Genomic DNA, 27,217 nt, shown 5'->3' on the forward strand with positions numbered 1-27,217 from the left:
ACTTTGAACTCGGGGTATGTCGGTTACGTCGGTTTGGTTTCGTTGTCACCTAACTGTGGATTGCTAATGTCAAATTTTGACAGGTGTGGATACTATCGCTAGACTTTTTTGTCCATGGGCTTGGGCACCATCTTGGAGTTTTTGACGTGCGAAAGGGTATTTTATAGCATAGAGTAAAGCTTTTTTTTTAGTATATACGTTTACAGGAATTAATGACATCTTGTGAGCGATAGATGAACTAACGCGCTATTCACGGTGCGGCGGCGAGTAGTGGAACTATACGTGACAATTTCCATCAATCAAAAGGGGACTACACTGTTGATGGTCGATAAAGGCTATTATTAATTGAATTTTAACAGCACGAACGCCTTATTGACAAGCGTTCTTTTTGTTAAACCCACACCTATACGTCAAATAATGCTCGCTCCACACATTCACCTATGAACGCTCAAAAATGCTTATTCACGTTCATAAACCAAGTTGTACTTTAACCATATTTAGAAAAGTCCGTTTTTTATTACTGGGTGGAATTAGGGATGAAAATCCCGGAAAAAATCAAATGCTTATCGATCATTTCACAAAATTTAGTTTTTCCGGTTTTTTTTCCAGTTTAGGATGACTCATGTTAGACCGGGCTGTGGCCGGGCCGGAGCTTCCGGAGCTTCGTTTTCTATGCAAAGCGTTATGTCATCACCATGCAGGGCTCGGGAATGGCACGGTGCGGGCCCGGCCCGGTCTTGCTATGTGCAAAGCCCTGACCCCCCGGGGTTTCTTCACAATTTTCACTATGATATTGATGCATCAAGGTGATTTGTTTACAGTACCTATGTTTACAGATGGCCTACCGCAAAACGCGTTAATCGAAATTTTTTCTTCTGCCTCTCTGTCGATCGAATGGCCAAGAGTGATAGGCCCTGGGTTGTGCTATTATTATTAACACTTTAACTGTCCCTCGCCTTCACTACTGACATGGACCGATACGTCCGTGCATTACAGGTAATGCACAAATACAAATAGTTTGACGGTGCATGTCATGTAATGCACGGACGGTAACGCCCTCTACGCAGGGTTTTGCGTAATATTGCCTATTTCCTGCCTCAAACTACAGTGCGACAGAAACCAGTAGAAAATAAATGAGGGCGCCACTTTCTACGTTACTATCCCTTTTTTGACGTAAAATGCTTAAACATGGCAACAATTTAGTATTGAATATTTATAGTTCCAGTTTATTTAATTTCTACTATTTTATGTCGCACTATACCCAAAGGCACTAACTACTGAAATAATACAATAGTACTCTTTGTATATATATTTTTTATAATAAACTGAACGGGCATTGGCTCTAGTCACACCTGATGGAAAGTGAAAACAGAGCCTAAGATGATGGAGCTTACCGGCTCAGTAAGTAATAGCCTATTCACTCTTGCTTTAAAGAGACCGAGGTCAAATTTCCCAGGAAACACAGATGACGGAAGCGCATTCCATTCCTTAATCGTCCTTACCAAAAAAGATGAGGCAAATCGTTTTGTGCGGACAAATGGAATATTAACAACGAACGGGTGCATTCGCTCCTCGCGCCTGGACGTCCGGAAAGGGAAAGCTGGGATCAGGTCGTGCAATTCTTTTGCGCACTCCCTAGAAACACCGATAGACATGTAACTCGTCGGCGATGATATGAACAAGACTTTGTAACTTTGATTTGACAGCCATCGCCAAAAAGTATATGAGCCCGGCGCTCTATCGAGTCCAGGGCTGCCAGCTGATACTTGGCGGAACCGTCCCATAGGTTGCAGCAGTATTCCATGCACGAAGGGACCTATGCTTGGTGCCGCCTCACCTTAAATATTAGGACATCAAGTTTCTTGGCAGCAGTCCTGGACTCAATAGTCGACCCGAAATTTAGGTTGGATTATTATTGTTCTAATACAAAGGCCGCAATGAGATCATAGAAATGATCGTATATATGGAACCCTATTTGATAGCAATCCTACAATTATGATCATACACGCCAAATTTGTTAAAATTGTGTGTGGTACTATACAGCACGTCCACGGATGATTTTGTTATTTCTTTTGCGGTACATATTCATGAAAAGAAATGTACTTTTATGTACTTATGTTTTTAAAAAATGTACTCGCACGGTTTTGGCATAGCGACATACAGGTCGTGGTCGTGCTGGGTAGATACTGCCTGGCACGACCACACTATATTTATGGTTAATTTAATGTCAAATGAATACAAAACAAATGTACTCAAATTGTACTATGTACAAGCACATCAAAATGTGACAGTCATACTGCAAAAATCGCTGTCATGATTAAATAAGAGCACCGTGAACAAAGTTTTGTACGGTGCTCTAAAAAGGTGAACCTAAGGGCTGATTTAGACGGCGCGCGAACTCGCATGCGACTTTCATTAAATTTTTTTTGATCGGCTGGTTGAAATAACTAAAATCTCATGAGAGTTCGCGCGCGCATAATGTCTAAATGTGGGATCATCAATGTAAAGGGACCTTATTGTCGATGGCGTTTACGCCGCACTGCGACGAGCAGCGTTGTATTTGTATCGGAGCATCGTTTATAATGGCGGAAACGATGCCACCAGCCGATCAAAAAAAATATAATGAAAGTCGCATGCGAGTTCGCGCGCCGTCTAAATCAGCCCTTAGGTTCACCTTTTTTAATCATGACAGCGATTTTTGCAGTATGACTGTCACATTTTGATGTGCTTGTAGATAGTACAATTTGAGTACATTTGTTTTGTATTCATTTGACATTAAATTAACCATAAATATAGTGTGGTCGTGCCAGGCAGTATCTACCCAGCACGACCACGACCTGTATGTCGCTATGCCAAAACCGTGCGAGTACATTTTTTTAAAACATAAGTACATAAAAGTACATTTCTTTTCATGAATATGTACCGCAAAAGAAATAATAAAATCATCCGTGGACGTGCTGTATAGTACCACACAAAATTGTTGTTATTACACCATCATCTGTAAATATGTAGTTAGTTAATAAATTTGTGTGTATGCCTACTAACATTCGTTGAAAGATTAAAATTAAAATGACGAAATTGATCCTTTGTTGGTCTTAAATCAATTTAATTTAATTTTTAATCATAGGGTAATTAAATAACAACAATTTTAACAAATATGGCGTGTATGATCATGATTGTAAAATTGCTTTCAAATAGGATCCCATATTATATTAATATGATCATTTATATGATAGTTTAATTAATTGCCTTGTATTTTTTAGAAATCATAATTGCCCCAATGAGGGTGCCATTGGACGGTCGACGCAGTCTTAACTAATAACATCTTATTGACATACATTCTTACATATCAAACGAGAAAGAATGAACATTTTTTTTAATAGGTAGGTAGGTAGGTAGGTAGATCTTTCTTTGACGTGGCTGCTATAGTCTTCAGGATTTGATTTGCCGTGTGATCATCGCTTTCCGGTTGCAACTTGATGCCATCGAGGAATGTCCATAGTATATATATGAAAAAAAAAATTATAATACCATTCATTGTATGACAATACCTTCTACTACTAGAGGGCATTCCGGGAGTGGGCAGTCAACGTTAAAAAATGTTCAAACGCTGGAAAGTGCAGGGGTCAAAATGTCCATACGGAACCGGCTGTCTATGCAACTAGACGTAACTAGACGGAGCCCCGCTTCGCGGGGCTCCTATTTCTCGGCGGTTTGCCCTTCGGGCATCTGAAGCTACCTAACGAACCTAACCTACCTACTTTTTGCCACATAGACAGCCGGTTCCGTATGGACATTTTGACCCCTGCACTTTCCAGCATTTTAACATTTTTCACGTTGACTGCCCACTCCCGGAACGCTAGAGGGCACCTTTAACCTTCTTTTGGCAGTGATAATAATATATCCTTACAAAAATAGGTTAGGTGTCTAATTGTGTATCAATGATATTTTCAGTGGGTACACTACATAATTCCGAAATATTTTATGCCGAATTTTAAAATATCGAATTTTATTATTCCGATTTTTAAATGCTCGACCCATCAAAATTCCGATTGTCGTAATTACCGAACGATGAAAATCACGAAGTTTTATATTTCCGAATAGTAAAGCCGACGATTTTTTAAATTCCGAACCACATAATTCCGAATATAACAGTTCCGATAGGGAGAAACACCGAATTTAACATTTACGATTTTTGATATCACGAATTCCGAATTGTCATAATTCCGAAATTTTGAATTCCGATTTGACGTGATTCCTATTTTTTACTAGCACTTTTCTAGTAGCAGTTGGTTTCCGTAAAGGTCGCAGTTCTAACTTAAGCCACTTTTCTAGTAGCAGTTGGGTTCTGTGAAGGTCGCAGTTCTAACCTCACCTAACCCACTTTTCAAGTAGAAGCTGGTTTCTGTAAAGATCGCAGTTCTAACCTAACCCACTTTTCTAGTAGCAGTTGGTTTCTGCGAAGGTCGCAGTTCTAACCTAACCTAACCCACTTCGCTAGTAGCAGTTGGTTTCTGTAAAGGTCGCAGTTCTAACCTAACCTACTTTTCTAGTAGCAGTTGGCTTCTGTGAAGGTCGCAGTTCTAACCTAACCTAACCCACTTTCCTAGTAGCACTTGGTTTCTGTAAAGGACGCAGTTCTAACCTAACCTAACCCACTTTTCTGGTAGCAGTTGGTTTCACTGAAGGTCGCAGTTCTAACCTAACCTAACCCATTTTTTTAGTAGGAGTTGGTTTCTGTGAAGGTCGCAGTTCTAACCTACCCTAACCCACTTCGCTAGTAGCAGTTGCTTTCTGTAAAGGTCGCAGTTAACGTAACCTACTTTTCTAGTAGCAGTTGGCTTCTGTGAAGGTCGCAGTTCTAACCTAACCTAACCCATTTTTCTAGTAGGAGTTGGTTTCTGTGAAGGTCGCAGTTCTAACCTAACTTAACCCACTTTTCTAGTAGCAGTTGGTTTCCGTAAAGGTCGCAGTTCGAACTTAAGCCACTTTTCTAGTAGCAGTTGGGTTCTGTGAAGGTTGCAGTTCTAACCTAACCTAACCCACTTTTCAAGTAGAAGTTGGTTTCTGTAAAGATCGCAGTTCTAACCTAACCCACTTTTCTAGTAGCAGTTGGTTTCTGCGAAGGTCGCAGTTCTAACCTAACCTAAACCACTTCGCTAGTAGCAGTTGGTTTCTGTAAAGGTCGCAGTTCTAACCTAACCTAACCCACTTTCCTAGTAGCACTTGGTTTCTGTAAAGGACGCAGTTCTAACCTAACCTAACCCACTTTTCTGGTAGCAGTTGGTTTCTGTGAAGGTCGCAGTTCTAACCTAACCTAACCCATTTTTCTAGTAGGAGTTGGTTTCTGTGAAGGTCGCAGTTCTAACCTAACCTAACCCACTTTTCTAGTAGCAGTGGTTTCCGTAAAGGTCGCAGTTCTAACCTAAGCCACTTTTCTAGTAGCAGTTGGCTTCTGTGAAGGTTGCAGTTCTATCCTAACCCACTTTTCTAGTAGCAGTTGGTTTCTTTAACCCGAAAGGTAGCAGTTCTAGCATGTCCAAATGATTTAAATGCATTTTTTTTTGCAGATCAATTTTAAAAACGGCTGACCATTTAATTACTTCCCTTTTGAAAATCACGAATTTCGTTATTCCGAGTTTACAAAAGATCGAATTTCTGAATTCCGAATTATTTTATTTCCGATCGGTCAATGATTTTTCGGAATAGACAAATTCGGAAAAAAAAAATTCGGATTTTTTAATAATCGGAACTTTAAGCTTTCGTTCATATGACAATCGGATTTTAAGTATTCGGAAATAGCGCAGTCGTGATTTTCTTCTTTCGTGGTTTTCAAAGTCGTGATTTCGATATTTCGGACGTATAAAAAATCGTGATTATGAAAATCGAGGTTATGAAAGTCGGAAAAACATATTTCGGAATATTTGGGTGTTCCCATTTTCGGTGGCTCATCTCTGTAGCTTACTGTTATATATATACTAGCTTTTGCCCGCGACTTCGTCAGCGTGGAATTATTAATTTAGGTAGGTAGCTATTATTTTATTCAATCAGTTAAAGGGTGATTTCTTGAATGAAAATAACCCTTTGTCGTTCCCCGGGAGTCAAACTATCTCTATTCTATGGTGTACTTTCGTTTGGGCCAAATACCTTTTGCCAAATTTCACTTCCCAACAAACTTATCGCAATAGTTTCATTTCCCAAAGAAACCTTTAGCAAAGTTACACTTCGCATATAATTTATTTGGTCAAATTATCACTTGGCATGATTTTACTTTGTCAAATGTTGTTAGGACAAAAAATTATTTAGCAAACGATTTTTATTGGCTAATATTATATTCCAAAAAAGCCGTTAAGTGGGTTAGGTTAGGTTTACAGAAACGAAATGCTACTAGAAAAGTGGGTTTGTTTAGGTTCGAACTGCGATCCTCACAGAACCGAACTGCTATCAGAGAAGTGGGTTAGGTTAGGCTAGAACTAAGACCCTTACAGAAACGAAATGCTACTAGAAAAGTGGGTGGTTTTACCTCCTTTTCTACATAGTGCACCATCTACAATAATCTTTCACCGGCCCCCATAGAAATCGGTATTTTTTTTCTTAAAAATTATAATGTTTATGGTTCAACTAATCACATCCGTAGGGGGAAGCGGGGCAGCTTGGTACACCTTTTTTTGAAATCGATTTTAGGCCTCAAAATGAACTCTAAACACTTTGATACATTACATGGGACACTTTGATACATCGTTTTGGGGTACTTTGGCACGTGAATCAAAGTGCCCCGTAAGTGTTTCAAACTGCCCCGCAGAGCACACTTTACAGATCAACTCAGTTAGCTGACCAGTAGTAAACTTTTTAAACATTACAAAACGTCTATTAAGTGCGGTGCTATTAGAACATACTACAGTTATGTCAAAAATGCATTTAATTCGGTCGACCGCGGTGCTCTATTAGCAGAAGTAAAAAAAGAGCTACCAGAACTTTACAAATACATTTGGCAATGCTACGGAGCACCTTCAAAATTACTTTTTGGAAATGATATTATCTTGTCAAGTATGGGCTGCCAACAGGGAGATCCGCTTGGGCCTGCCATTTTTAGTTTGGTCATTCACCCCATCATCTCTAGTCTAAATTCAAAATTCAATTGTTGGTACTTAGATGACGGCTCCCTTGGCGGAGACGCACTAACCGTACTACAAGATATACAATCTATCATAGATAAATTTTCGAAAATCGGGCTTGCATTAAATTTCACTAAATGCGAAATTTTTATTCCAGATCACGTTCCATTGAATACAAAAATAGATATACTAACAAATTTTAACGCAGTTGTTAGAATATTGTTGTTCTATGTACAAATTAATTGTATTACGTATGAAACTGACCTGTTACTCTTTGACGTCCAATGTTGATAATATATTACACTATTTAAACACTTAACACAACATCACGTGAATTTGACAGAATTTGTTATTTATGTGGGTACGATACGAAACCACGGTTGACAAGAGAAACAGTAAGTTAACCTACTATTAAGATTTGTAATCTACTTTGAAGTGATTATATTTTGTATTAATATTACTGATTAATAATTATGTATAACGGAGTTTATTGAAAATATATTCTAATAGTTTTATTCTGCATGATTCGATAAATGGACAAGGTACATGAGAAACTACTTCTGTGACGTCACTTATCGAATGACAAGTGGCATGATCAACCAGTTGCCAGGTAGAAATGGGTATAAAAGGGACCGACCGATCCATTATTGATCATTCTGATTCTGCATTCTGCCTTGCCCTGCAGCACTGAGTTAATCATCGCCAAAGGAATATTGAAAGTTAAGTAAATACTATGTTGGTAATTATTGTAATAATTATGTACCTACTTGATTAATTAGATGGATTAATTAATTAATAATTAATTAAATAATCTCTTACTGAATTATAAACTAATAGTGGTTGTATATCGTCGTTGAGAATGCCAAATACGGTATGTGCGCGATTTTAATCAAATTAATTAATACCTTATGTATTTTGTTGCTAGGTAACTATTTGTCAATCAAGAATCGTGCACATAACGGATTTGGCATTCTCAACGACGATATATTAGTTGTTGATGATAAGGTGAATAAATTGTATTATTCAATTTAATAAAACAGTTTTATTTTCAATTACATCTGTTTATTATTTTATTTATCTTGCTTAAAACTTAAATAGTATCCAGTTATTGATTTAGCAGTTTTACATAATTATGAATCAAGGTAAATAAATAACTTCCTGACAAGTTATGCCTTGAAAATAATATTTACTATTAAATTTTGAGTTTTTAATATTTAATATTAAAAAAAAAATTATATTCATTTATCTAACACAGTTTTACCTAATATTTCCGTTCATTCAAAAACATCCCTCACCCTTTTAGGCTCACCAATTTTTGACGAATCAATCGCACCCGTCATTAACTGTAAATTAAATTTATTCAATAATACATCAGACCTCCTATTTAAAATAAATCCCCATATGGCTCTTTTCATCATTCGTTTTTGCTTATTTACACCCAAATTTATGTATTTACTCCGCAGTTGCCCAATTTGGAAATTTCCGTCCATCCTGTCTTCCATAGACTCCTCCCTTCAGGCAAGCCTTTCCAAAACACTGAACATTCATCTCGACAATAGTTCATGGACCCAAGCGGTTCTACCCATAAGGCTGGGTGGACTGGGCGTTCGCACTTCGGCCAGTTTGGCTCTACCCGCGTTCCTGTCCTCAGTATACGGCTCGCTATCTCTCGTCGGTATTATTTTAAACCTTCCTCAGATACCTGACGATGAGATAGCGAATCTAAGTGAGGCCAGGGAGGCCTGGTGTGAGTCGTGTCCGGGTGAGGACATCCCAGTCGCCCGTCACATTCAGCGGGCTTGGGACTCCCCTCCCTTAAAAGCAGCTCATACCACACTTCTTCAGGATAGTCCGGACGACTTCGAACGTGCCCGAATTCTAGCCGTATCAGCCCCCGAGTCGGGCCATTGGCTACGAGCACTCCCTTCCCGTCAAATAGGCACCGTTTTTGACCCAAGTAACTTGAGAATAGCTATATGCTTAAGGCTTGGGTCCAAAATATGTGTCCCTCACACTTGCGCCTGTGGCAAAAACGTCGATCAGCTGGGCCGACATGGCCTTTCATGCCCCAAAAGCGCCGGCCGCCTATTTCGCCACGGTACCATCAATGATTTGGTCCGTCGGTCGCTTGCCACCGCGTCTGTGCCTGCGATTCTCGAACCCGCGGGCATGGCGAGGGACGATGGCAGGCGCCCCGACGGGGCCACATTGGTGCCGTGGAACTAGGTAGGGCCCTGGTGTGGGACGCAACGTGCGTAGATACCTTCGCACAGTCCCATATCCAGGCGACCCGCACCCAGGCCGGCGGCGCGGCTGACCAGGCCCAGGTTCTCAAGCGCCGCAAATATTCGTCCTTACTTAAGGACTACGAGTTTGCGGCGCTCGCGGTAGAGACACTGGGCCCTTGGTCAGCCGACATGCAGGCCTTTGTGAGGGCCCTGTCGGGGCGGCTGATTGACGCCACAGGGGACCCCAGAGCTGGCGCGTATTTCTCGCAACGAATCGCCCTGGCGGTTCAGCGAGGAAACGCCGCCAGCGTAATGGGTACCATGCCACAGGCGGACCTGCTAGAGGGGGTATTCTTTTTATAATTAGGTTTTTATTTTATAGGTAAGTTTCTTTTATTTTAGTTTTAATTTTAATTTCTTTGTAGTTTTAGTTTGTTTTAATAAGTTATTTTATATTCAATATGTTACATTCGTAAGTTAAAGTTAATTATGTTTCTCATGTTGGTATATAGTTATTTCGGCGTTTTTTTACACGAAGTAAAATAAAAAGTGCTGACAACCAGTTATTAAGCAGGTGCACTAAAACTACAAAAAAATGAAATCAGTGCCAGTTTTTCACAAAAAGCTACTTTGGTTGTTTTAACTTTTCTTTGTAATTTTTTTTTCTCTTTGTACATGGCACTATTCAGTAAAAAAAATTTCACAACAAAAAAACTGGCAGGGGCACTTAGATACACTAGAGGGGCACTTTGACATGTTCAAAACTGCCCCAATCTTTATTGTACCAAAGTACCCCAATGGTCAAATAAATGAAAAATAATTTATTAAAAATATATTATTAAGTATTAAGTACTTTAAAATAATAAGCTTACTCTATTACTGAATAAACGTACTAAGCGCTCATTATGATGTTCATCCGGTAAAGTCTAAAATTTCGCACCACAACTCGATAAAAAAATCATAATTTATTTACTATGCGACCGCGGAAACACGTTTTCACGCACTAAGCGGCAACGGCTGGCAGGAGAGATGTGCCGAAGCTGGTACCTCAATCACACATACAAAGCCACGTTTTAGTGTTGCAGAAGGTGAACATAAGTTTTTAGTTAAGGAATTAGTGTGGGTGTTCAAAACTGCCCCTTGTGCCTATCTGCCCCGCTTCCCCCTATGCGTAAAACATAACCAAAATGATAAAAATACCAAGGTCGGGATTAAGTATTTCAAATAAAACAAAAATAAAAATATCTATTGGTATGTAAACTGTATGCCATGCAATGTTATGCTTATTTGACTAAATAATACTTGGTAAAATGAAACTTGTCCAAGTAATTATTTGCTAAACAATAACTTGCCAAAAAAGACTATTGCTAACTGAAAAATTGCGATAAGTTGTTTTGCCAAACATTTTTTTGGGAAATGATAATTTGGGAAACATAGTTTGGGATGTGATACTTTGGGAAACGTTTTTGGCCCATTCGTTAGTAAACCCTATTCTATACCCAACTAAATCGTGCACCAGCGCCGGTACTACACCGCGCGGGCGGGACAGTTCCTATTGACAAAGTTTGATGTGCAGTTGGTGTTAAGTCCCCATACAAAACACCACCCCTTTAAGGGATGATTTCTGGAATAAAAACTATCCTATGTCCTTCCTCGGGACTCAAACAATCTCTATACCAAATTTCAAATAAATCGGTTCAGCGGCTTAAGCGTGAAGAGGTAACAGACAGACAGACAGCCACACTTTCGCCTTTATAATATTAGTATGGATGGATATGCACTAGTTCAAGGACGTGTAAGTAAGGGCCATTTTATTTAAAGTTGTCCCATACACTTTCTTTTTCATATTTGGGATTTTTTATGTTATTTCTACTCAGAATCATGAGCTTTTTTTGATCGTAATGGGTCAAACAGATCACTGTGTTATGTCTTTCCTGTAGACATACACAAGAGTTAAGGGCTATAAAGGTTAATTTTCTTATTTAACCCTTATCCACGTGAAAAGGTCCTCCTTTTATTTAGAGAACTATGATAAAATCATTGCTTACATGCCCACAAGCTGTTAACTATTGCCCACAGGAGAGAAAAATGTGCTGTTCGCGATAACACACTAGTTTTCTCTCCTGTGGGCAATAGTTAACAGCTTGTGGGCATGTAAGTAATGATTTTATCATAGTTCTTTAAATAAAAGGAGGACCTTTTCACATGGATAAGGGTTAAATAAGAAAATTAACCTTTATAGCCCTTAACTCTTGTGTATGTCTACAGGAAAGACATAACACAGTGATCTGTTTGACCCTAATAGGAGAAAAAAAGTGTCCCGAAATTCCCATAAAATTTTCGATCTTTACATTCCGTGACTGCCATACAAAGTCTATGAAAAATGGTACCGGAATGGAAATAAAAACCTTGGCACACTTTTTTTCTTCTATTAGGATAGAAAGAGCTCGTGATTCTGAGTAGAAATAACATAAAATTTCCCATATTAAAAAAAAAGTGTAGGGGACAACTTTAAATAAAATGACCCGTAAGCGATAAGATAGAGATTCCGTGTCGGTAAAAGAGATAGATAGATCGCTGGCTGTTCACATTGCACGAGGACTCTCTTTAAAGTACTATGCCTTATGGGAAACAGTCGAAGAGATAGCTCAGATCCGGAAACCGCTACCAACTTTTAGTATGTTGTTGCGCATGGTATTGGGTCTCCAAAACTGCCGGGAGACAGCGGCGCCGGCCATCTACTTCAGGCCTTCAGCGGAATGATATCATCAAAATGACTCCCGTCTCGTTGCGAATATTGCATATTGCACCCAAACTATGCATGGCACATACACGTGTGGGGTATTAAATGAAAGCTAATGAAATATTCTATACTTCATTTATACAGTGTGTACCAAAATATACAACAGTTTAAGAGCTATTTACAAAATAAACAAAATGAGGTAAAAAAATATTCGATTATTTGGATTTTATAACCAAACCAAAAGTCGGACGTTAAAGAAATGTACCACAACATTAAAGATGACATCTCAAGGCATACACTGATATCAAAAAAATCCAAATTTGACCAAATATGTGGAAATTATGAAATGAAATGTATTATAAGTCACCTAAACATTGTTTGCAGAAAAAAAATGGTTTAAGAGCTATAAACACAGGAATACCATTTTTTATGAAAAAAGTAGGTGTATATCGATTTTATAGCTAAACCACAGAATAAATGTGTCGCTTAACTTCAAACTCGGGTAAATCCATTCGACCCTCTCAGCAAATATCTACCCTATTACCTTTTCTTAATACCAAAATCGCATAATCTGACAGATGGATTTACCCGAGTTTGAACTTAAGCGACTCAAATAATAGTACTATCGTACAGAAAGGAAACTTCCTAGAAAACCGAAGTTTGACAGCGGTTCAGGGTCGAATCATGCTATCCCTTTCTAATATATGGCACTATCTCTTTCTGCTATTTAGGGTTGTCAAAATTCAAGTGATTATCTTATCTGTGGTCGTGCATGCAAAAGGAAGTCAAGTGGTGCCAACCCTAATAATTGCTCGGAGCAATGCTGAGCCGAGTGGAGCCGAGTTTGGCCGAAGTCAGGAGTTTCGCACCCCTGGCTAAACTAAAAACGTTAATAAAATGTTGCGTATAATATTAAAGAAACCAGTTATTCAACTATACATTACAATTTAAATTTTAAATTTCCGATAAAAACTGTGAAAGTTGTAGAAAAAAAACTAAAGCTCGCCAACAATTCTATTATTTTTGTATTTGTACAATTCTATCTTAATGCGCTCTTATTATGCAAAGAATTGTTCTAATTATCGAGTATTAAATGAAAGGACATTACATAAAATACATGAAAACGACATTTTCGACTGGAATCTTAATTTATAAATTGAATTTGCTTCTTAAACAAGCAAACGAACTGTACCTTCCTCCTTTGATAGTTGGTTAAAATGTGGTTTTTGTCACCTGGGCTACAAACACGAATGAATTGACACCTCATTTATTAAATAAGTTCAGTAGTTTCATGTAAACAGTACATGCACGCATAGACAGCAAATTCTGCCGTAGTCGAGCAAAAGATTAAAATTAATTAGACCTTTATTATCATTGCCTGGCACTACAAATATAAACTATAAACTCTGTGCGGAAAGAGAAGAGTCTGACCTGTATGTATTTCAGAGGATCAGAGGGAAAATACTGCCAGCCTTCACAGCCTTGAAGCCCTTGCAACACTCAAGATTCCACTTTTCGAACTACTCGCTACGCTCGTAGTTAAAATTTGCTTCTATAAAAGGCTAATCGAGGCTGAATGAAGTAGATGGTCGGCGCCGCTGTTTCCCGGCAGTTTTCGAGACCCAATGCCATGTCCAACAACATACTAAAAGTTGGTAGCGGTTTCCGAATCTGAACTAAATTCCCATAAGGCAGTGCACTATTACACTCTTTACTCGCAGCGATAAAAGCTGTCAACGATAAAATCGCTCAGCGGTAGGTACTCGCGAAGCGATGTTCGCTTGGCGGTCGGAGAGACCATGCAACTAGAAAAAATAGTCGTATTGTTTTACCACATCTATATCGATATTACTAACGAACCTCTGTAACTCGAAAAAAAGAAACTGTATTTCTACGTTTCTATAATTACCTGCCTAACACGAATTTTTAATGCGTTTTTAAGACGAACAAAAACCTACAAGAACCTCTCTAAGTCGATGCCCTCTATAAGACGAAACCTCGTTAACACGAAGTTTTTGGCGTTTCCCTTGAGATCCGTGCTATCGAGGTTCCATTGTACTTCTATTCTGTGACTAAGGTTACAATTAATACTTAATTCACGAAGGCTGATATTTCCTTGTAGACCTTATTAACCTTAAATACAGTGTTTAAAACGTCAAACTCGTATTCGACCACTCGCTTTATAGCCGGGCGGCAAAACTATCAGAAGTAAGTACCAGAACTATACTCGCTTCTCGCTGCTCGCGCGCCAACTCATTTCTTATTTTGTAGCTCCAATCGCTTCTCGCTCATCGTTCTTGGTGAAACCAGTGCCAGTCCATTGAACCTTAAAAAATAATATATTATATTTACATTTATAACAGGAGGTACTATAAATATACAAATTATTTTACACTACTGAAAACTGCAACTAAAACGTTCGATATGTTTCGGAAATGTTTGGGCACAGTCATTTATAAGGTCAAACATGCCTCCCATCACCCATCCAATTAAATGAAATGTTCCGTATGGTGTATGTATAACTGTATACAGGTGTATAAAGACGGGCCAATAACAACTGCTTTGTAGGTATCTATTGTTTTATTTTTGAAGATTCTCTACCTAAACCTACGTAAAATTGACACCAACTACGCCATTTTTGGTACTAGCGTCCCGCCCCGGCTCCGCACGGGTTACACAATACCTTAACAAATTATACACCTAAATCTTCCTCAAGAATCACTCCGTTGATAGGTGAAAACCGCATGAAAATTCGATCCGTAGTTTTTGGGTCTATCGCGAACAGACACACAAACAGACGCGGCGGGGGACTTTGTTTTATAAGGTGGAGTGATTATATACTCGCTGTGGCCAAGGCTTTGCCCGTGTGGAATTTGGTCAATGTCTCTTCCTTCGTCTCTCCCCACCCGGGAGGATATAAATAATAAATAATTAAAAGCCTAAGCCCAAACACCTATTAAATACTTGTCATGGACAAGTTCCCTACACACACAATTAGGTTGCTTTGTTTCATCACAGAGTTCCTATGGCCACCTGCTGTCTCCATCATCAGATCAGTTCGACAGTACCATAATATTATTGTATTGTCATCAGAACTACATACAGCTGCCAATTTTCATGACGCTACGATCCTTGGAAGATGGTTAAATTAGTTACCTTAGATTCCATTACATAGTTAGTTACATACAGGTCGAACTAATAAAAGCTTTTTAAAAAAAATACTATCATCATTCAGGCCTTTAACATCTTGACAGATGATTTATGCAGCGTCTGTAAGCGAGGAACAACGTCTCTCGTGGCTGTATAAGCCAATGCGGGACCGGCATTTGCGACCGCATTTGTGGCAGTTGAAGCTGGGAGCCATGTCGGCATCATCAGGTGGATTGTGCCTCTTTACGCGTTTTCGGGAAATGTTTCATGAAACCATGCTTTGTCGTGGAAAAAATATACTATAAGTACCTGTATATAAAAGATTTGAAAATCTTTGGACATACCTACTGTACAGTAAATAATAATCGTATTTACTTTATTCCTCTTCAACTCGATACCTCCACCCTTTCCCGAGATAAAGGGTCTTGACATACAGACGGACGGACGGACAGACGGACGGATGGACAGACGGAAAGACAGATAGACACACGGACGGACGGACTCACAGACGGACAGACGGACGGACGGAAAACGAATTGATCCTTAAAGAGTCCCGTTTTTTCCTTTTGAGGTACCGGACCCTAAAAAATTACTTCTGCTTATCATAGCACTCTTCCTTTGGACATACTGTATACCTAGTAAATAATAATACTCGTATTTACTTTATTCCTCTTCAACTTGATACCTCCACCCGTTCCCGAGATCAAGGGTCTTGACAGACGGACGGACGGACGGACGGACGGATACACGGATAGACGGACGGATAGACCCACCGACAGGCGGACGGACAACGAAGTGATACCTAAAGGGTCCCGTTTTTTCATATCTGTAGTTAATGCAAATGCTCTATTTGTCAAAGTAAATAAAATCTCTTCACACGATCAGGGTTTTGGGGGACAAAAACATGGAAATAACTTGGGTGCGCATGTTTTGGATAGATAACGAAATCCTAAAATACAGGCGGATAACACAAACAACCTACACCATATCATATTTAAGCAAATACCTTAATTAGTACATCTTATGTTGTTATGTTACTCTTGCGTAGGTATTTATTCATACTTTAGTAGCTTTCTATAAATAAGATCACTATTTTTTCTCTTGACATGTTTATTTTACTATTCGAAAAACATGACAGCGTCAAATATTTAAAAGTCGAAAAAAGTATAATATAATTACGTAAAAAGGCTTAAGATAATTAAGAAAAAACCGGACAAGTGCGAGTCGGACTCGCCCACCGAGGGTTCCGTACTTTTTAGTATTTCTTGTTATAGCGGCAACAGAAATACATCATCTGTGAAAATTTCAACTGCCTAGCTATCACGGTTCATGAGATACAGCCTGGTGACAGACGGGCGGACGGACGGACAGCGGAGTCTTAGTAAAGGGTCCCGTTTTTACCCTTTGGGTACGGAACCCTAAAAAAAGTAAAACCGACTTCAAGCCTTCATCAGCAGTTCCACTTTATCAAATGGCACTTTGTAACTGTAAATGCTTAGTTATTTAGTTGATGAAAATACAAAACTCGCTGTATGTATGCTTATAAGGTTTGAGGAGTTCCCTCAATCCCTCATGGAACCTATCATCAGACTAAACCTTGATAAAAATGTTCTTTATAAATCTTACGGGCTTAGTAAACTTAACCAAGAGTACAAATCGCCAAAGTGAACTATGCATCGTTAAAGAGTTCCGTTTTAATCATCGTCAGCAGTTCCATTTCGTTAATTGTCACTTTAACTGATATAAATAAAAACTGAATGTAAATACCTACTTGCTTTATTGATGAAAACACAAAAAACGCTATATGTATGCCTATAAGATTCGAAGAGTTCCGTGGATTCCTCATGGATCCCATCATCAGAACTGGGATAAAAACGGGACCAACTTGGAACTATGTATATACTTCCAAACAAAAAACTAATTTTCCAAATCGGTTCACCACCACCAACCGGTTGAACTTGTAACCTAAGTAGAGGTTTACAAAATTAAATATACTTAAGGTCACTGTAGGCAAGACCGGCATATTTTTTTTTCACTTTGGAGTGATCTAGTTTCGTTAATTATTAACCTACATTAACGCTTGTAATCGCATACGATGAAGTATTTAATAACTAGTAGTTCGCCCCGAACTGAGAAATCGCGGTTAACCAAAAATTATATAGCGATTGACTTTGTTGCACCTACTTAGGTACTCGTATAGTGACATAAAATAATAGAAAATAAATGAGGGCGCCAGTTTCTACGTAACTGTCACATTTTTGACGTAAAATGCTTACACATGGCAACAATTTAGTATGGACATTTTTGAGTTCCATTTTATTTAATTTCTACTATTTTATGTCGCACTATAGGCGGCAACTGACAGATTTAAGCAAAGAGTAGTATGTATAATATAAATAGTTGGTCAAGCAGATCTTGTCAGTAGAAAAAGGCGGCAAATTTGAAAAATGTAGGCGCGAAGGGATATCGTCTGATACAAAATTTGAATTTCACGCCTTTTTCTACTGACAAGATTTGCTTGACCATCTATATACAGGGTGACCTTAGCCATTGGACCATGGTATAATAATATACTCCGCCTGGTACTCCATTCCCGTCTTTTTTAGGTCACCTAACTGACACGGGCCTACGTCATCATGCGACAGCGCTATATGATAATATGCGATAGCGCTATATATAGCGGCCATGTTGTTGTGACGTAGGCCCGTGTCACTCTGGGAATGGAAGACCATGTTTTATTAGACTATGCCATTGGACAAACCCTGATATCCCACGTAGGGTTACTTCTCAGAAATGCTCTAACGGTTATTATTATTTTAATCATGGTCTAATAAAACATGGTCTTCTATTCCCAGAGTGACACGGGCCTACGTCACAATAACATTGCCACTTTATTTCAACATAACATGTTACATGGGTACATTATAGCTATGGTTAATAAGTTAAAATATTTCTTTATAATTTTATAATTTTCATTTATAATGTATTTTATCTTAAATTTTACAATAACACGTCAATTTTAATTATTCGTTAGCAATATCTTCCGATTCACGAAAGAAATTTCAGACGTTCGGGTAATTCTGTTTACATTACTGGCAAAACAGGATAGCGCTGTCACATTTGACAATTCGGATCTAGATAACTTCATGCCCTGACCGTCATCCTTGTCGAACGCGTGTTAATTGTTATTAATCATTGGCAGTGCTTTTGGCATTTTTTTTGAAAATGTGCGACAATGATGACATTTGTCAAAAGTCAGAATCTTATTAATGTCATAAATAAAAAAGATAATCAAAACGGTCCAAGAAGGTTTTATACTATTTATTACCTCAGGAGCTATTAACACAGAGGTTGCTCCAAAGTAAAAAAATTGTAATTTGTTAATTTATTCGTAACCGCTACACCGATTGTTATGATACTTTGTATACTGGTTCTATATACCCTGATGCATATGTACATTTCGGCTTTGTCCAATGGCTAGGGACACCCTGTATAGGACAAAGAGACCTTCTCGTGGAACTTTTTTGCATCAATTTTGAAGCGCCATCTGTAATTCTTAACCAGAAACATCAACGTCAATATCAGGGGTGAAGGGGCATAAATAGCGTCTAAGGACCTATGTTGCGAACGTAAAAAACTTCGACTTTGAAGAAAGGCTTCAGGATATTTATTAATACACGAAAACAGGTACTTTTAACTTGACTGTTGATGTAAATAAAATACCTATCATACACGGCTGGAATAACACACAATTGACCACGAAACACAATTGAACGCAGCACAGGTTGTGAATCTACCCGCCCTGATTTTTTCTGAATTTTCTGATAATAAAGTTCTCAGCAACTGTGATGGCGTATGAAAACTTTGTTTCTTTTAACATTGTAAAACTGAAAGTATTTTTATTTATATGAATTATGTCGTAGTACAGACTATAAATACGGTGTTATAATATTTTGAGTTTTATTCGACAAAGTTGTTTTTTTGTGACAATTGCCTCCATGGCAAGTATGGCAACGCGATGTTTATTTGTTTGTTTCATGCCCTGGATACAAGACTTTTAAGACGTTCTGACGAAATAAAGTGAAGCCATATTAACAAAAAAAAGTTTAGCGTTAAGTAATATAGATGGCGCTATTTTTTCGAATAAAGGGCTTTGTATACGGCTGTCCCTCCCCTGGACTTAAGTCACCACCATAGAGATAAAAATAAACTGTATCTGTGCTACCCTGAAACATTTCCTGTCAAATGTCAAATACTTATGTTTATTTTATTTTTATCTTGCTAATTATTCCAAACTGGTAAATTTAAAAACGATATTATAAAAGTGTAAACCAAGCACTTTCATTTGATACTAAACTCGACCATGTTTCTTGCAATTAAAATGACCAGAATAGCAAGACCTCTTACAAACAGCTTTTTGGCCTTCTAAGCTCTTCTAGCTCAATAACCCCTTGATCGGGCCTGCTCATAATTTAATGACTAAAATATAATGCCCTCGACTACACGTTTACCTAATTTCATTTAAATTAGAACAAATTTACTTAAGTTATTGAGTATCAAACTATCTTCTGCCAGTTCAGCTTAAAAACATCGAAATGCCAGGACGTGCCCCTAGCCAGCCGCGTGTTCAAAGTCGAATGTAAGTACTTCGCTTCGCTCGCTCGTTCGATTAATAGTTTAGCTTTAGTGACAGATCATTTCAAACACAAATTAAGCAAAAACAATAGTTTTTTTTTTAAATTTGGCGAGTAGACGGACTTCCCGTGCAGTTTAAGGGAAGTCCGTCTAGTAATGATATCAGCCAATCTATGGGTGCGTATATTATGTTCGTAGTCAAATTCCTAAAAGGAACGAATCAAGACAATGAAAAGTGTACTTTAAACTTGTTAATATGGGGTGTAGATTAGAAATAAACACCATTTTTCTAATACAAAGGCAAGTCGCCCATATAGGCCATATACGACGAAAATGGGGTGGTAAACCTTTTTTGGCAAATAATTACACGTAGGTAATTATTTTTTTGATTTCCGAAATAAAGGATCAATAGTCATTTAAACTGAATTTCAATCGTTTCTTTTAATTTACTGAGATCAAAATTTAATAAAGTACCTAACACCATGCGAAAAGGATTCAGGCATCAACTCGTCACACCAAAATTTTGTTATAACTAGTGTCCGACCGAAACATGTTTTTTTGCCGAAACCGAAACCGAAACCGAATGTTCGGCTTTGGTTCTAGTTTCGGCCGAAACCGAAACCGAAACCGAAACTTTTGTAGACTTGTTAAAATCGTTGAAAAAATTTCCTAAAACCGCTTTTACACTCATATTATGGGGTTATCAACACCCAATGTCCTTGAAATTGATGATACTTAAGCAGTTTTTTAAGAAAATTACTAGAGTTAGACCAAGATAATTCTGCAACGATTTTGATAACACACGCAGTGCAAGTGTTATTTTAAACAACAAAACTTCTATGTAATTATGACGTATAAATAACATTTGCACCAGTTACACTGCGTATGCTAACATGTAGATACAGGGTCAACCAAGAATGAACCAAAAACGCGAGCGTAGCGAGCGCGAAATTTTTTGTTGACAATATTGAAAGGCCGGGTACCGATCTTAACCTGGGCCTAAAAGTCCGAAGTGCGTCAGTGAGGCGAATTTTCATGCGAAGTCAAAGCCGTGTTTCAGGCTTCAGGATAAGTAGTTGAGCACAGACTCCAACCAATGTCCATTGTATTAAAAAGCGAGACCGCAGGCCGAGCATGGCCCAGCGAGGCCAAAGGCTAAGCTGAAGTAGAGGACATGTGGAACACAAAAAAATGGTAAATCGAGGTAAAAAGTGAGGCTAAGGTCGAGCACTCGTATGAAAAACTGTACTGGGACACTTTTAAGGGTTTTTTCTTCGTTTTAATCAATAGTCGGCTGTTCAGCCTCGCAAAATATTAACTATTGAGAAAATCAACTTCGCGGCACTAGTTGAGCGTAGCCTACTTATTGCCCAACTTTTGGTCTTTGTCTGATTTGAAGTACCATTTCGTAAGTTTCGGCCCGGCCGAAAGGTTCGGCCGTTTTTTGGCCGAAACCGAAACTACAGCCGAAACATGATTTTTTGGCCGAAACTGGCCGAAACCGAAACCGAAACCGAACCTTCGGTCGGACACTAGTTATAACCTGTCACACCGCCAAAAGCGAAATTATTTGTTTCAATTCTTCACAAGTAAATTGAGTTCTCAAAAAAAAGTCACATCATCAGCATCATCACAAAAGCGTCAGCGTCAGTCATTAAGTCACATCATAGTTTTGTAGCTATTGGTCACACGGCAAATCTGTTCCTATTCGTCATCCCGTCAAACAGTTCTAACTGGTCACAAGCAAGACTGAAAGGCCGTCGTGCGCAGTGATCGATTCTAACCTATGCCTAACCAGGCCTATGTTTCAACCCTCCCCAATTTATCGATATCGATAAAATACGCAAGCATGTAGCATACTACACTATTTAAGTCTGTTACAGGGCTCGGAAACCGTTCTCAACGCTCAAACCGGTTTCGTTCATTTGCCCGGGAACGAAATGGATTTCGTTTCCGTTTGCGGTTACCGGTTAAAGAACTGTTCTTTTGAAATAACGGTTTACACCAATTACGCTCTCTTGAGGAACGAAATAAACCGGTTAAATTGAAAACGTCGCAGCAAGATAAAATGAGTATTATTATTTGTCACCGGCAGAATATCAGTGCTTTCCTCGAAAAAGCGAAGCGTATCGCTGCGTAGGAATCCTTTTGCGTCCTGCAGTACGCTGTGTGCGCCGAAATATGTGTTTTTTGTTTATTGTTTTTTTATTACTTTTCTACTTATTAATTAATTAGTGTATGTTTGTTACATGTTTTTCCTGTTTGTTAATAAATAATAGTTTCAGATGTTTTATTTTATAATTTTATTTAATAATTTTTTTTATAGCAGCTTTAGAATGATTATAGAAGAAGGTATTATTAATTATTTATATTATTGATTAAAATCAACCAATTATTTATTTATACAAGAAAACTAATCAGTTTCATATTTGCCACCATCAATTAGCCCATCTGCTTGAAAATTTAAAAAAAAACCGGCCAAGTGCGAGTCAGACTCGCGTTGCAAGGGTTCCGTTCGTACATTAGAAATGTAACATTACACAATTTTTAACAATGTATTTTTTATGTGAAACGTGAGTGAAAAACCCGTAGGGTCGGATCAAAAACGAAGTAATTAAGTCCGACTCCCGCTGGACTGCACATTTCTAATAGATTTTCCTAAGGTATCATAGTGGTTATCCGGGTCAAGGTCCGGGTCCGAGTCCGGGTCCGAGTCCGAGTCCGGGTCCGAGTCCGGGTCCGAGTCCGAGTCCGAGGCCGGGTCCGGGTCCGAGTCCGAGTCCAAGTCCGGGTTCAAGTCCGGGTCCGAGTCCGGTTCCGAATCCGGGTCCGAGTTCGGTTCCGAGTCCGGGTTCGTGTCCGGGTCCGAGTCCGGGTCCGAGTTCGGTTCCGAGTCCGAGTCCGGGTCCGAGTCCGGGTCCGAGTTCGGGTCCGAGTCCGGGTCCGAGTCTGGTTCCGAGCTCGGGTCCGAATCCGGTTCCGGGTCCGTGTCCGGGTCCGAGTCCGGGTCCGAGTCCGGGGTCCGAGTCCGGGTCCGAATCCGGGTCCGAGTCCAGGTCCGGGTCCAGGTCCGAACCGGATCCGGGTATGAGTCCGGTTCTGGTTTCGCGTCCGGGTCGCAGTCCAAGTCAAAATCGAAATTCGAAATCACCAAACGTGAACTATGCGTCGTTAAAGAGTTCTGTTCTAGTCATCATCAGCAGTTCCACTTCATCAAATGCGACAGTTTTTAATGAAAATGCTTGATTTTCTGATGTAAATACAAAAATCTCTATACGCATGCCTTTAAGATTTGAGGAGTTCCCTCGATTCCTCATGGATCCCGTCATCAGAACTCGAGCTTGACAAAAATGTGGCTTAAAAACTTAACTTGCTTAACAAACATAACGAAGACGACAAATCGCCAAACGTGAACTATGCGTCGTTGAAGAGTTCCGTTCTGATCATCATCAGCAGTTCCACTTCATCAAATGTCACTTTTTTGGATGTATATGCTTAATTTGTTGATAAAAACCCAAAAATCACTATATGTATGCCCTTAAGATTTGAGGAGTTCCCTCGATTCCTCATGGATCCCATCATCAGAACTGGGTTTTGACAAAAACGGGACCAATCTGTATGCATATACGTACAATCATAAAAGAATTTTCAAAATCGGTCCAGTAATTAAGTAATGACACTAATGACGGAGATATGGAGTAACAAACATAAAAAAAAAACATACAATCGAATTGATAACCTCCTCCTTTGGGATTTGGAACTCGGTTAAAAAGGATTAACAAAATTCAAAATGAATATCTATAGACAATAAATAATTTGCACGCCAGCGTGTCAGCATTGTTTGCTTAATTACGTCCACCAACATTTAATATTCTTTTTAATTTGCATACAAAATGCAAGGAGGAGAGGAGGAGAAGCTGCTAATACAATTCAGAGCGTTATATCCTTTCAGACTAGGATTATCAAAAAAATGTGTACCCACTTATTTTACTTACAGTTGTCAGAATCGAAATTATCGGTCTCTTCTTCATTGAAAAATGGTTGACTGTCCGGAATATATTTACAACTTTGTGAATCCATTTTAAATGTAACAAAACACCACCAACACCAACAGTCAAAACTCACACGCCCAAAAAGTATAAATAAGAAAAACCGGGCAAGTGCGAGTCGGACTCGCGCACCAATGGTTCCGTACCATAATGCAAAAAAAAAACGGAAAAAAAATGCAAAAAAAAACGGTCACCCATCCAAGTACTGACCACGCCCGACGTTGCTTAACTTTGGTCAAAAATCACATTTGTTGTATGGGAGCCCCATTTAAATCTTTATTTTATTCTGTTTTTAGTATTTGTTGTTATAGCGGCAACAGAAATACATCATCTGTGAAAATTTCAACTGTCTAGCTATCACGGTTCGTGAGATACAGCCTGGTGACAGACAGACGGACGGACGGACGGACAGCGAAGTCTTAGTAATAGTTTTACCCTTTGGGTACGGAACCCTAAAAATAAACAATTCAGTCAGCAAGCAGCACCGTCAAGTCAACATCGAGATCGAGTACTTAGAGTGGGTAGCCGGATAATGTATTAATATCTTCGAGCAACACGGAAGGGAGGCGGCATTCGCACTATTTCCCCTCTGCCGAGGTACAAGATTAGCGCGTCAATCTAATCTAGCGCGGGTAATAAAACTAGTTGCACTTGGATTTTTCACTAGACCGAGTCCAGACGCGCGCGTGAACACTGCTGCACAAAAATGCCTGTTTGCTCGGTTTTTTGTTATAAAAAGAGGTCGGGGACATCAAATTTACAAAAAGAAAGTGTTACATTTCACATGTAATATTTTTTTTTACATATCATACGTTTAATTACATTCAAACACAATTATTATATTTTAGTCTCATGTAATTGTTGGATTTATCGATTTTGCTCGCTCAGTACAAATTGCGGATCGGTCGAGCGACAAATCCGACTTCTCATCTCAGCTCAGAATACAATAACATACTTCAACGAAAATTTGTTAGTGTGCGTGTTGTGACACTTGTCACTCGTCCGTACACAAAAAGAGATCGAGGTTTGCAAGATTTGTCTTTGACGTGTGTCATTTCCTATGTATTTGTGTCGTCATTACAGATTGGATTTTGTATGTAAGTGTGTGAGAAGTGCGACTGTGTGCACCTTTCCCCCCGCGAAAAATGGCAGAAAGATTTGTACGGTGAGATATCGCTTGGGCCCCTCCCTTCCGATGTGTCGGAAGCCGGTGTTGCTCGAAGATTAATATTGTAGACGGCTGAGATTAACCGGTATTATATCGTTCCTCGAGAACGAAAACATTTGGTTCTCTCAACTAACCGGTTAGAAGAGAGAACTAAATTTTAAAGTTCGCGTTCCATCAATTAACCGGTTTATTAATGAACGAAATAATATAACGGTTTATGAACGATATTAACCGGTATATCAATACCGGTTCCGAGCCCTGGACTCTGTTATGTTGGTACTATTGTTCTTTGACAGTTCTTTGTCGTACATGTTGGTATGGTTGGAGAACCAAACTCACACACAGACTGACAAAAACTGATTCCAGTCGCTAGTATGGAAGTCCCGTCTCTTAAAACGTAGTGATTAGGTATCTCTTTGATGTTGCCGGGCTTGCCTTGTAGCCGGACTTGCCCACAGTGACCTTACCTTCATTATCTTATAGTTTTGAGTAAAATTGCTGTGACATATGGACAGACAGACAGATGCATGACGAAACTGTTAGTGTTCCGTTTTTGCCATTATTGCTACGGAACCCTAAACTTACAGTGCTTAGTAAATTTCAACTACCTATTATCGACAAACAAAATATTTTTCCCAATAAGTATGTAGTTTATTTTTTGTAACTGTTAGACAATTAGTGTAATGAGCTTAATAGTTAATATTTACTTACTCATTTTTTTTACTTTGAGAGTGCACCACCGACATTCTTAGTGGTGAACGTATTCGCTGTGGCCGAAAACGTGTTTGTAGATGATTGATTATCTTAAATCGCTACTTTAAAATTTTGTTACATTCCCACAGCCATCGGAAATTTCTTCTCTTTTATTTAAACTTTCGATTTTCACGCGTTCCTGAAACTGAAAAAATCTGTACACATGAACACTGAAGAACGTGGGATTGATGGAAGAAAATAATGCCAAAACCTGACAAGCTGAAATCTAAATTTGTACAATGTAGCAAAATGCATTGGGCACTACAGTTTGTTGATGGCTAACTACCTATATTCCATAATATAAATATCCAGAGAGGAAAATGGGGACTACGTTTGTATGGAGAACCGGTCATCCCCTTTCCTCTTAATAACTTAATATGCTTCGGCACATGATTACACATATTTATATATGTAGGTACGTGCATTGTATTTCCATATCTTCCAAGCGGAAAGCCAGACGGTGCTTGCTGGATATTGGTTTCTGAAATCTTCGAAAGAGTCTTGGGTCATATGGAAATAAAGCTCATTGTATAATATTCTCCTTTTTCTGAACGTGTCCACCAAAGTGGATGTTCGTCCCATTACCTAGAGCATTACCAGAAGCATATAGGTATAAAGGCCAGCGCAAACCGGCGGAGCGCAGCGCAGATCACCGAGGAGGATTTACGCCGCGCAGCGCACACCGGCGAGGTGAAATCCCCCGCGATATCGCGAGCGCGCACAGCCCAAGCGCTGGCGGCCGGCGCACCAGAGAGCACTTTGGCGCAGGCCGGGAAATGCCGCGGCATGCCGCCGCGTGTACTCTATCACAAGGGATTAGTGACTAGTGTGCACGAGTTCTCCCCCGTCGTTCCGGCGCTACTCCGGCGCACGCCGCGGGAGGCCTCGGCGCATGCCGGGGGATGCCGCGGCATGCCGGCGCCTACCGCCGTGGTATCCTCTAACGTGCTCCTCGATGCCACGGAGTAACAATCCTCCGTGATGCTCCGAAGTCGGTCTCAAAGCATTTAAATTTATACCTGAAGGTAATTGAAATAGGGAAGAAAATACATTGATAATTTTATTTTAAAGTGATCTGCGCTGCGCTCCGCCGGTTTGCGCAGGCCTTAAGGCGCTTTGACAGCTCCTCATAGAGGCAACGCGTGCTAGGCCGCCACGCCAGGGGCCTAGCACGCGTTGCCTCTACGGGCCCCCACGTTTCAAGCCGAGTGAATTATGTACTTACCTATTTTACCTTAACTTTGTTCACCTGTGTATCCTTTCCAAGATAATCATCTTTTTTAAGATGTAACCCGTATAATTGGTATATCATTTTAATTCTATAATAAATGATGCTTTATATATTCAGCATTTTTTTCTTGGATATTAAATTCTTT

The 27,217-nt window shown here is 39.3% G+C and overlaps 1 long non-coding RNA gene across 2 annotated transcripts; it reads right to left on the reverse strand.

Moving 5' to 3' along the window:
* Positions 1 to 1,296: 1,296 nt before the first annotated feature.
* On the reverse strand, positions 1,297 to 27,217 carry LOC134793708 (uncharacterized). Of its 2 annotated transcripts, none has more exons than XR_010144570.1 (4): positions 27,067 to 27,217; positions 25,800 to 25,980; positions 14,303 to 14,412; positions 1,297 to 1,635 (listed from the first exon to the last, which is right to left on the reverse strand). It is a non-coding gene; the product is annotated as an uncharacterized LOC134793708 (long non-coding RNA). The 2 variants fall into 2 exon arrangements; XR_010144569.1 differs by having other exon boundaries at positions 25,800 to 25,986.

The sequence above is a fragment of the Cydia splendana genome, chromosome 9, assembly GCF_910591565.1.
Source record: "Cydia splendana chromosome 9, ilCydSple1.2, whole genome shotgun sequence".
Lineage (NCBI taxonomy): Eukaryota > Metazoa > Arthropoda > Insecta > Lepidoptera > Tortricidae > Cydia > Cydia splendana.